Below are 11,835 nucleotides of genomic sequence, written 5' to 3' on the forward strand. Positions count from 1 at the left end.
CGGGTTCTGTCAGCTCTCGGGGAAACGTTAGGTGGAGCCCCGTCCCTTCCCCTCAGCCAGACCCGCCGGGGCGGGGAGGAGGCGGCGGACACGGACCCACACGCAGACCGGGGCGGCGGTGGTGTTTCCGTGGTGTTTCTGTGGTGTTTCTGTGGTGTTTCCGTGGTGTTTCACCGCCCTGCTGCTGCCCGGGACCGGCCCGGTGGGTTTTTTTCCCCACTCGGGATGTTTCGTGGCGGAGCGGCAGGTGGGATTGTTTGCTTTGAACAGGTAGTCAGGCTCGGCGCCATAACCCCTTATTAGTTACTTTTAAAAACGGGTTAGGTGGCTGATCGGTTGGCTGATCGAAACGCGAAGACGGCGTCGCCGCCCTTTAAAAATAACTTGCTGTCACGACAGATGCAAAAGTAATAACAGCGCTTCACGCTTTTAATACAGACTCGCGCCCGAAAACGTCTTTTAGAAATATTAGGTAATTAAATTGTCAAGCACAGAGTCAGTGCCGGATGCCTTCACTGAAAGCACCAACTTCTGGGATCAAACTAAGGGAAAAATTTATACAGTAATACTTCCGAAGAATTGAAGATCAGAAAAGAAGAATATCAAATCAAGCTATTATGCAAGCATAATATTATATATAAAGCATGGAATAAATGGCCATATCAGCCATACAGAATGAACAGTCCTTTTCAGAAACCACTTCCAGCCTCAGGAGTGGAAAAATACTGTCCTGTTACTTTTAACAGAGCTCCTGCCCAAAGAGAACTTGCAGGACTTTACTCAATTAGATGAAGTTTAATACAATCAAATACATTTAAGATATCAAAATGGCAAGAGCAAGCACTCAGGAAGGAGCAGAAAGTGGGAATGTGATTAGGAAATTCTCGCCAATTTCATTGGTCATAAATGGCCAGCAGGAGTTCAGAATTACACATCGCCTCAAAGGCATTACTCATGAAAGAGCAGGTATTGGTTGCACCATACTCCTCAAAGCGATACTATAACAGGGGAAAAGCTAGTTTTGAGAGCTCCAGACCTTCGGCCAGATGCTTCGCAATTTCACATTGGATACGCTGAAAGCCCAATGCGTTTGCTGCCTTGCCAGTATCTGTATTTGAAAGAAAATAATCTATTTGACCACAGTCCTTGACTTGCCCAAGAAAGAAAAAGGCTGAGAACTTCTTGCCATTCAGCCCCTGTGACTTTACAGGTGCTGTTCTCTTCATCTGTTTTCCCTGAACAAGAGGAAATGTTCACCAGATTCTTCACTGGCAAGCTTTTTCTACACAAAGGCTCATTTTTCTTTTAGCATATCTTCCAGGAGTTGTGAAGCAGACATCAAAGAGCTTCCTTTAATCAACCTGGTTGTGTCACAACAGAGACAAAGCACTATTGTTTTGCTCTGAAGAGCTGGGCAGAACTTGTATGGACTTACTTATGCAGACTGAACTTCAGCTCTGCGCACGCTTCTCTGTCAACTTGGAGAGTTCTTTCTGCAGACTTGGTGGCTGATACAAACCCAGCTTTTCCTCATGCCTGTGTGCATGCACACACACAATTTTAGGGCAGTTTTGCACAGCCAGTGCTCAGCCATGATCCTATAAATGTCATTGAAATTAACTTTATTTTCCTCTGTCTTTTATTGCATTCTAATTTATGCCAATCTGTGAAGGAAAACAAACCTTACAGAACTGTTGAAAAGTTTCCAAATTAACAGACTGCCTGAAAAAACCCTCTCAGTGTTTACTGGCTTGCCATCTTCATGTGTATTTTATTTTTTATATGACCTCCTTTCCATTTAAAAATGACAACTCTTACACAAAGTATCTTTCAGCCTGTACATTACCTACAAAAAAATCTTCTTACGGGTGCTAACCATTCACAAGGTCCCTGCTTGTGAATGAGATTAATAATGCTTCCCTCCCTTATCATAATTTATTATTATGATACATCTTATAAATAAGTATAATTATTTTAAATTATAATATTGAATATAGTGATATGGGTGTAGAAGTAGTTATGTTTTATCAAAGCTTCAAGAGACTTTAGTCATAGTGTTCATTCAATTCTGATTGTAAAACAGAATGATAAGGAAGGGAAAGTACAAGGAATGAAATATTTTTCTGCTTTCAGGAAGAATGCAGGCAGATTTTCTACAGTGAATTAAATAAAGGCTACCACTCAGCTTTCTGGTAACTTTGCTACATTGAGAACATCTGCTGAATTGCACTGAAAAGGTCACATCTGTTTATCTGGGAGCAGGATATGTTTTGTAACTGATTGAAAAGAATGGCATAGGCCAAGTGGCAATGCAATAAGGCTGCCCTGAGCAAAGCCAATGTGGAAGTAAACACAATTTCAAGAAGCTCTGTCAGGAACGAGCAGTCTCAGTGAACCCACGTGTACAGGGTTTCAAGTCTCTGAGGAATCTCTGGATCTTTATTACTCAGGAAGCAAACAGATTAAGACTGAAAGCTCCCAGCTTGAGCCAGACCCGACAGCCAGATACCTTCAGTGGTAAAACCACTGTGAGCACTTTCAAGTCTGGGATGGAGGAGTTGACACTTCAAAGCCCAGTTGGATCAGCTGCCTGGGGCATTCAAACTTTATCTCTGGCTACAGCGTGCCAAGGCAGATGTGCCCCTTTGAGGCAATGGGTATCACAGGTCTAAGGCATAGTGTGAGACGGCTGGAGGGGGGTGGCTGTGGAACAACCCTCCACAGTGGTCATATTAATCCAGGCTGACGAAACAAATCCAGTGTTTCAACATTTTCTTCTCATATCACAACTATGGTGAGGCTTGTAATAATAAACTTTATGCACTTTTTTTTTTTTTGAAAAGGTCACTCAATATAGCCCTCTTCAAGCAGAAGTGATCCAAGATAACTCTCTTAGAGCTACTGTGGGGAGGTGAAAATCATTACCGCTTCAATAACACTACTGTTAAATATTTCTGCTCATCTGAGTGATGATAGGATAGTTATAAGAGCTTTTTGTGTAGTCTTATTCTTCCAGGCACTCCTGTCTTCTAATATAACTTCTTCCTTCATCTAGCAGCAGTCATAGGCAGTTTACTACAATGATGAATGTGTTCACAGTAAAAAATGGCATTATAAAAACTGACTGTAATCAGGGGTAAAAGTGCCTCTTGTGGTGCTGAACATTTGTTCATGGTCAGTTGTTTACAAAGCAGTATTTTTCATTTTACAAGCAGAAGGATGATTATTATAATGTTTCTCTACCCCAGTGCTCCCTGGGAGCTGAAAAATAAAATTTATACTCTTTAGTGTCCCTGACATAACTGTGACGTATGAGGTTTCTGCAGAGCAGGCAATGTTTTCAGTGATGCATGAGACAGAGTAGCATCCAAGCCATTCTTTCATGTTTTCATTTGATCATAATGCTAACAGGTCAATGGACCTGTTTTTGTCATTAGTGGGAACAGATAGGAACTTTTTTTATCCTTGGCCTGAGCGTGTTTCATAATCAAATGTTCCTTTAAAGCTGGGAAATTACATTAGCATCAGAAAAAAGAAAAAGGAAGAATTTCTCTCTCAGGCACTGCCATATGTCTTTCCAGGTGGAAATACAACAGGGTGCGGTAAGGCAAGGATTGTGGAGGGACCCTGTTGTGCTTGGCTGTTGGAAAGCATATGGTGCAATAATATTCCAGCTCTGACTGTGAATTTTCCTTCTCTTGTCTTTGGCAAATATCACCCTTCTAATATATATTCAACTATTCTGTTTGTGCCTAGGATTACAGTGCTCCTCCACCTTCAAAACTACCTATTAGATCAGGTCCACTTCAGAGAGAACCCCAGAAGAAACAGAGAAGAGGTATGAAAAATTTCTTCACTAGTTGTCTGAACTGTCTTTATAAAAATGTAGAAGAGGTTACAGAGGCTTGGACTTCAATCATCTTAATGGAGACTTTGGGATGCTGGAATTCCGGGAGAAGGAAACTCTCCCCACATTAAAGCAGTAGCTGCTCCAGAGGAAGACAGTGCTGGTCCTCAGCCAGTTTTTGTGTCCCTGCAGTAATGCTGAACTGTGGTTGGCTTGGTCTCAGGGCTTCCTTCCTAGCCTTGGAGGTGACTGCATGGAAAGTATTGGATTTCAGAATTTATTTATTGTTTAATTTTCCCAGTGCACTCTTCAGGGCATGATGTTGCAGAAGTGTTAGCAAAACCTGCATTCCTGTCATCCTGCTCTGCTGTGCTTGGCCAGCCATGTGTAGGACAACACAAAGAACTTCACATCTCCAGGGGCTTCATTTGTGTGGAATCCAGTGACATGCTTCAGATACCTGTGTAACCAGAGATTGTAGCAAAAAGTAGAGGTAGTTATATTTGTTTCAGTATCATCTTTCAGTATCAGGTCAGCATACCATAGTTTCTGAGTGAGGCTGTTGCTTGCGGCTTCTGAGGAAAAAGGCATAAATCTTGGGTGCTTGGCAGTTTTGAAATAAGAAGCCCATGAATGGAAGTTTGTCTGTAATCATAAGCAGTTTAACGGCTGGCTTCTATTCTGAAGCTGGAGGGGGGTTTATGTCTCCTAAAACATATCATTATTATCTCTACAGCTATTATCTCTAATGTAACTGTGGGTATTTGCATTGTCCAATCCTTTTTAAAAATCCCGTTAGGCTTTTGACCTCTATGATTTCTGTCTGCACAAAATCCCTTAGAGCAAAATTAACCCCTTACAAAGTTCCTGGTGTATATATCACTAAGGGCATTTCTACACTGCAGGCTTTCTGTGACGCATTGTGGCATCCAAACAGTTACCAACCTGAAGCCGTGTTTGCCAGAGTGGCTGAAAGGAAGTTGTGGGCATGTATTTGGGCAAGGCTGTAATCTGCCAGCTTTGCAGTGTGGTTGTAGTACAGCTGTAAGTAACAGGACTGAAATACCGAGTTGTTCACTATGTTCCTAAAACTAGCCATGCCTCTCTCTTCTTCCTTTCCTTTTCTTGCTTTGCCTCGCCTTGCCTTATCTTCTTCTTGCCTCTTGTCCCCAGAAGCTGAAAATGCAAAGTAATGCAAACTAACTCGAACTCACGCACAGTAGATGCAAAACAAATATTGCAGATTCTGTTATAAAGTGGAATCTGAGTTGTGCCTCCAGGCAGTGACTTGTGAGCATGACCTGATACGACCTGGCAGTTGCACGCAGAGCATTCATCATATTGTTTATCTGCCCTGCTGCAGTGCCATTGTTGACACCTGTATATGCTGGTTGAACGAACTGGACATCATCATCATTGCTGTGTTCTAGACAAAATACTTTCTCTTACTGCACAAATGTTGAGTAGAGCATAGTTAGCAACATTAATGGGAATGTCGTTTGTGACATTAATAGCAAAATGGCAGCATTATCTTGCTTTCCCAGCAAGTGCATGCTCTATTAGCACTCCCCATCTGCTGAGTTTTTAATTCTATTGTGTTTTATATTTTAATGTTTTTCTCTGTGGTTAGGCTACTGCTCCACAACCAGAGCAAAAAAGGTAGCAAGGTTTTCTAACGGTAACAGTGGAAACTGCTACGTTGGTAATAGTATCCCTTGAAGCAGTAGGACCTCATCTTGTCCATGCTCATAAGCACCATATCTCTTCAGTAGCCTGTGCATACACCTTTACAACATTTTTAACATTGATGTTTTTTAATCTGCTTTGCTTCTTTGAGGGATATCTCTCTGTGAATAATCACTCTTGAGATACTTAGTCTGGACTTGCCATTTCTCCTTGATCCTCAGAATCTGATGAAAACATTGCTCTCCTTCTCCTTTTTACTGCCTTTTCTATGGGAGGAAACAAAATTCTGAAAAATTCAGAAACGTCACCTTAAGGAGTTTATAATCCTTTCTGTCCATCTCCTGCTGGCCCACTGTTACCTGGCAGTGGTGATGGTGGTAAATAAAGGACAAAGTCATATTTCTATAAGTATAAACACAGTAAGGAGTAAAAACTCGTATATAGAAACCCTTCACAATTCTGATAAAAAACAAGTCTTCCGTAAGAAACTTTGAGAAACATTCCCATAAACTGTAGGGCTCTGAAGTGAGTTTATTGTAGGGCATACGGTGCTGGGAGTTCCTTATGACCACCAACTCTTCTCCATCAAGTGCATACTTGGGTGGCAGAGAAATATTTTATCCCTCCTATTTCCTTTTCTCCCAGGGAATCCTGCAAATGTTTCTGGTTTGGGAGTTCTAGTCTACCAATGGGAAAGTTGGAGTATGGTGGGGTCATTGATTTCACTGTGTTAGAGTCCAGCTTTAGTGGTGGTGTGTTTTAAACAAAATGAGTTGCCCAGAGCTTGGGGAAAGCACTTTTTAAGTGGGAATGTCAAGTAAACTGATAAGTTATCACATAATTACAGAGATAGCAAATTGCACCAGAAATAGACAAGTCCTGTAACGTAACTTCGTGCTCATTATCCTATCTATATGAGTGTATCTAACCAAGCTGGCACATTTATCCAGCTTTAAAACTTCAGACCTGGTTTGAGCTGTAAAATGTGATGGTGAGTTGATAAGGCAGGGACATTGCTCCAGATGTCATCAGCAATCTGTTGTTATTGTTCAGTCTTACTGGAGATCTACCTGGAGGCTTTTAGCAGGAGCAGAAAGCTGCTTTGTGCTGTGTGTTAAACAAATGGTAGCAGGCAGTCCTGGCCTCAATTAGCTATTAATTTAATAGCCCAGATTCTCCAAATTTTAACCTATTTTGTGTTACCACTATACTCATGTGAATGGCCCCAAACAGGTTGGTGTTTAAGTTACTCATGAGACAATTTGCAGGATTAACCTGTAGATTCAGCATATAATTCACAATTATGCAGGAAATAAGTCTTCTGCCCTTTTTTTGCTTTTTAGCAGTCATGCCTATAAAAAGTTACATTGATTTAGAATTTTAGATTTAGATTTGTTCACATTTTAGGAGAAATAAACCTCTTCAAAGACAGTCTAAATGCTTCTTTTAGATACAAAAATGAAGCTTGATAGAAGAAATGCTCCTTAGAGAAGTTTTATTAACTCCAGGGGATTTCAGCACCACTGGAGCAACTGAAAGAGCTGCTTCCAGCAAAGGCATGGATTTAGCTCAAGAAAGGGGCTTCCCCCAACACAAACAGCTGTTTCTTATCACATAAGAGAGAAAAGCTGCAAAAAAAATAGGACATAAACTACGGAGCAAATAAAACTGCTGCTTCCCTGCAAACATCCGTTACAAATTCTCCAGCACAGGAGGGCTTTCCAGCTCATGATGCAAGACCCAAAGCAGCGGGTGGGCTTCGTGGGCTGGGCTGAAATTTGACATCAGGAGAAAACTGAAACCCAGCATTGGTGGAAGCTGTCTGTGATGCAGAGGTGAAGGCTGGATTTGGCTTGACGCTTAGGGGAGGTGAAATAGGGGGACAGCCCGCAATTCAAAGAGCAAAAGAAGCAGGAGTCCATGAGTGGCAGTGGAGGAGAAACAGAGAGAAAGGGGCAATCTGGCATAATGGGAGGGCAGCCACAGCACATGTAGAAGGTAAATAAGTAATCACAGTAAAATAAGGGGAAATTTAATTGGAAAACATCTCGTTGTTGCTGCTCTCCTTATCTGGCTGGATTTCTTGCAGATGGTATGTGCTGTTCTCTCTACAGCACATTTCCGATACATTTGTGCAAACCTTTACAGGAAATCTAGCTCCAAGGTGATCTGCATTCATCTAAAATCTTTATTAAGAATTGTGAATCAACCCCAAACACAAAAGAATTAGTTTTCAAATGGTGATTTTTTAAAAAGTAAAATACATTTGTATGGAAGAAAATGAGAGTTCAGAGACAGGTATGGCACATCTCTAAGATGCATGCGAGTTATGGGAGGGGGGATTGCAAGCTAAAGATCACTTGCAATTAGCTGCTGAACTTCATGTGTGCTGTAGATTGCTTCCTTTAAATGTGTTAGCAAGCTGTTAACACCTGCACTGAACATAGCTGCCAAAAAATCTTGGAGTATTTAACTAACTCTAATAATAGTTTCATATGTTAAGAGAATGGTGTGGAATTGTAGAATTAGGAAATAAAGAGGGATCATAATGGAAACTGACTGTGTGATGAAGTGTAAACAAATCAGAAGTCAAATTATGTCCTATTATTTCTGACTCAGATATGATTTGCCTCAACTTGACTTCTCTGGGGTTGCAGGGTGTTTTTGCCTGTGCTACCTAAACAGTATTTGAGCATTGTGCAGATGCTGCCAAGTTAATCAAACTAACAGTCATTTGAGCACGAGCATGAGTTTTAGGGATGAGCGATCAGGGCATTTGCTGAGGCTGCAAGTCATACGCAACCCCATTAAACTAAATAGCAGTGCAGATCATCCAGTGTGTGGATGGGAGTGGAAGAAGAAAAGAACCTGTATCTTAGCATCTGACCCTATAAATGTGACATTGGCTCCGCCCTTGAAGAAGGAGATTTAAGATCTTATTTCCTGTTTCTAAATAAATCTCTCATCTAGGATCTAGTATCCATTATCCACCAATATGTTGAGAGATTGTAATAATGAATCTTTCCGCCACATCCAGGGGAGGCTGCTAGCAGCACTGCACCTCTCTGATATTACACGCTCTAATTACATGCAAGGTTTTTAAGAGTGCTGAAACATCACAGAAAAGAGAAAAAGATAAAAGCCAAGATTTCAAAATATGACAAACCAGGACTTCCCGGATAAAATCCCATAGAGAAAATGCAGCTTGTTTTATTTTGCGCTTGTCTCATGGGCAAAAAACAATGTTTAGGTATTCCTGAAGGAATGCAGAAACCACAAACACAGGCTGCGTAGTTGCAATTAATTGCACTACAGAGGGATGATGCATCACCCATGTCCTACTACAGCTTTGCTTTGAAGAACTGAATGACTCTCCAGCCACCCATTCAGCCCTCTGCGCAGCACTGTTTTGCACCCTGTCTCTGGGCAGAAGGCCAGGATGCTTATGTACACAACTACCTTCTCAAAAGACTTTTTCAAAGATGTATCAGATTGAGGTATTTAATGGAGGAATTAGGTGTAGTATTTTAAATGAACAGTGACCAAACAACTTGATTTTCACTCAAAAATGGTCCAAATTTTGTAACAGACGGTGCCAAAATAAGCTTGGTTTAGGGTCAATGTACAAAAGCACCTAAACCTGTTTCTAGAATAATTCTAAGGTTTCTAAAGCACATGAATATGTGAACACATCGTGGTTTTTGAAAGACTGCAACTATTTTTGACTAGGGTATTTTTGACCACCAGTGTTGGTTTCCTCCAGACCTAAACTCTTATAGGTTGTGCAAAGAAAACATCTACTTTTGCAGAGTGATTTTATTCTTGGCTGTTATTCTATTTACTGTAATATTACCTTATTTTTGGAAGTCCACTTCATATTTCAGGCACAAGTGTGTATTTCTAAAGTATTGAAAACCAGCAGTGTTTTCCTGTCAGGGAAAGTGAGAAAATGGGAGTAGTCAGAATTTGCATTTATATAGCATCTTCTCTCAAAGGATATAGAAGCACTTTGAAAATACTAAGTTGCCCAAGATGCAGGCCATTTTCAGTAAAAGGTTGTGTGATATTTGCAGATCTATCACTGACTACACTAAATGTGATGAAGGATATGCAGCCAGGAAACTGACCTCCAGGACTTACATGGGAAAGGAAACTCGGAAAAATCAAAACCAGTCTATCTCATTAAGTAGTTCAGCTGTTCATTCTCTGACCCATAGATATGATATACTCTGGATGATACCTGGGGAGCCATGCATGAAGAAAGGGACAACCTTAAGTTGTTGTAAAGTTGCCAAATAGCTTTTAGAGCTCAGGTCTAGATGTCTAGAGTTTTGACAATTGGATCGGTACAGTTTTGGTACTATAGACAGTATTGGTATAGGATTTAATTAGAATAACCCCTTTTTATTGAATTCTGGGAATGTCAGCTTGCTAATTTTACCTCTGGCATCTTTTCAGGCCAGCTTTTCCTTAGAAGGTGTTTTTTAAATTGGGATGTGGGATGCTTATTAGGTCATTGAAAGTGACAGAATAGAGCTGTAATCAATAGTTCATCGTTGGGAAGGAGGGTGCCAGAGGAGGTGTTGCAGGTCAGGTGAATTGCTCTAATGGGACTCAGAGTCACAGAGCAAGAAAATTACTTTTTATTGCATTTGCTCATCATCATTAGTTATAACCCTTAATGTTCATTTATCAACTTTCCAATGATTCCCCAAAGAATTAGGATACATTTGCCTTACAAAACTCTCAAGAGTTTGATTCTTACTGTTTGGGTATTAAGATGTGAAAAGGATTCTTGTAAAATATTTAAATTTATTGCTGTTAGGAAAATTAGCTTTAATTAGTACAAGAAAAATTGCTTACTAAAAATCTCACTGGGTCTCTCTGGGTCTTACCAGTGAGGATGTAGACCCACCAAGGAGCTTTTAGTTCTCTTTTTGAAGAACAGAAAGAGAAGTACAACCTCTGAAGTAAAATATCACCCTACCATCTTTGCCCTTTAATGCTAAGTTAGAAGAGCATTTTTCTGTGTGACAAGTTTAAACATTGACAGTATTTCTGCATTCTTAGTTACTTGTGTGATTTTAGCAAAATGCCTCTTTTTGGACCTATAACATTGGGAAAATCAGCAGTCCCAATCTGTGAACTCAGTTATAGATATCCTGACTTTAGATCTGCAAAAGAAATAGCTGTTGGCCAGTTTTTACTGGCAATGTGAGAACTATGTGCTCAGTTACCAGTTCTGTTTTGCTGCTGCTTCTGTGAATATCCCATAAGTGAATTTACATGTAAAAATTGTGTGTGATCATCTTTGTTGGAGGTACTGTAAGTTCCACGTGATCCTGGCAAACATTCAGTGTTTTGTTGTTCCTGAACTATTAACTGCTATCTCCTCTTTTAAAGCAATCCCTTATTTTTCCATCAAATTTATTTTACAGTTAATTTTAAAATTCTATTACTTTTAATATTTCAATTCTGATATATATTTCAGTATCCCAGTAAGGGACTTTAATCTATCAATATGCTTTCCTTGCTTGAGTTGTGTAGTTTATGACATTTCTAGAGTGCAACATTCTGTTCTGAAAAGAAAAGCAAGTATCATTCAGTTTTAGTGGATGTCTGTGTTTGTACTTATTAGTTTAAAGATAACCATATATACATTAAGAACCTCCAGTTCAATGGATATCTAATTTTTGGAAATAAGACTACAACCAGTATAATTTTCTTAGCATGGGCATCTTCCTAGACCTGCTGCTGAAATTGATATACTTTCCAGTTAAACAGCTAATAATAAATATATCTGTTTCAAAGAGCAGATTGAAAGTACTGTAGATATCTATCCCCTTCACACCTCAGTAGATCTATTTTGCAAGAAGTTTGTATCCTTTATGATGAAACCCAAGAATATTGCTATGTTATATGTTGGAGTAATCCACAGCTTTTAGTGTCCTATGATCTAGAATTAAAATCACATGAAAACCAGGAATATTGTTTCTTGCAAAACATTTTGAGCTCAGCAACAAACAGGAGGAGTTGGAAGCCACTGTGCTGCTGAAGAGCTATGACCTGGTTGCCATTACTGAAACTTGGTGGGATGAACCCCATGACTGGAGTGTGGTTCTTGATGGCTACAGGCTGCTCAAAAGGGACAGGCGAGGAAGGAGAGGTGGAGGGGTTGCCCTCTACATCAAGAAATGGGTAGAGAGTGAAGAGTTGTCTCTGAAGTATAGCCATGAGCAGGTTGAAAGCTTATGGGTAAGAATCAGAGACCAAGGCAACAAAGGGAACCTTGTGGTTGGTGT

The sequence above is a fragment of the Buteo buteo genome, chromosome Z (genome assembly GCF_964188355.1).
Source record: "Buteo buteo chromosome Z, bButBut1.hap1.1, whole genome shotgun sequence".
In the NCBI taxonomy this organism is placed as follows: domain Eukaryota; kingdom Metazoa; phylum Chordata; class Aves; order Accipitriformes; family Accipitridae; genus Buteo; species Buteo buteo.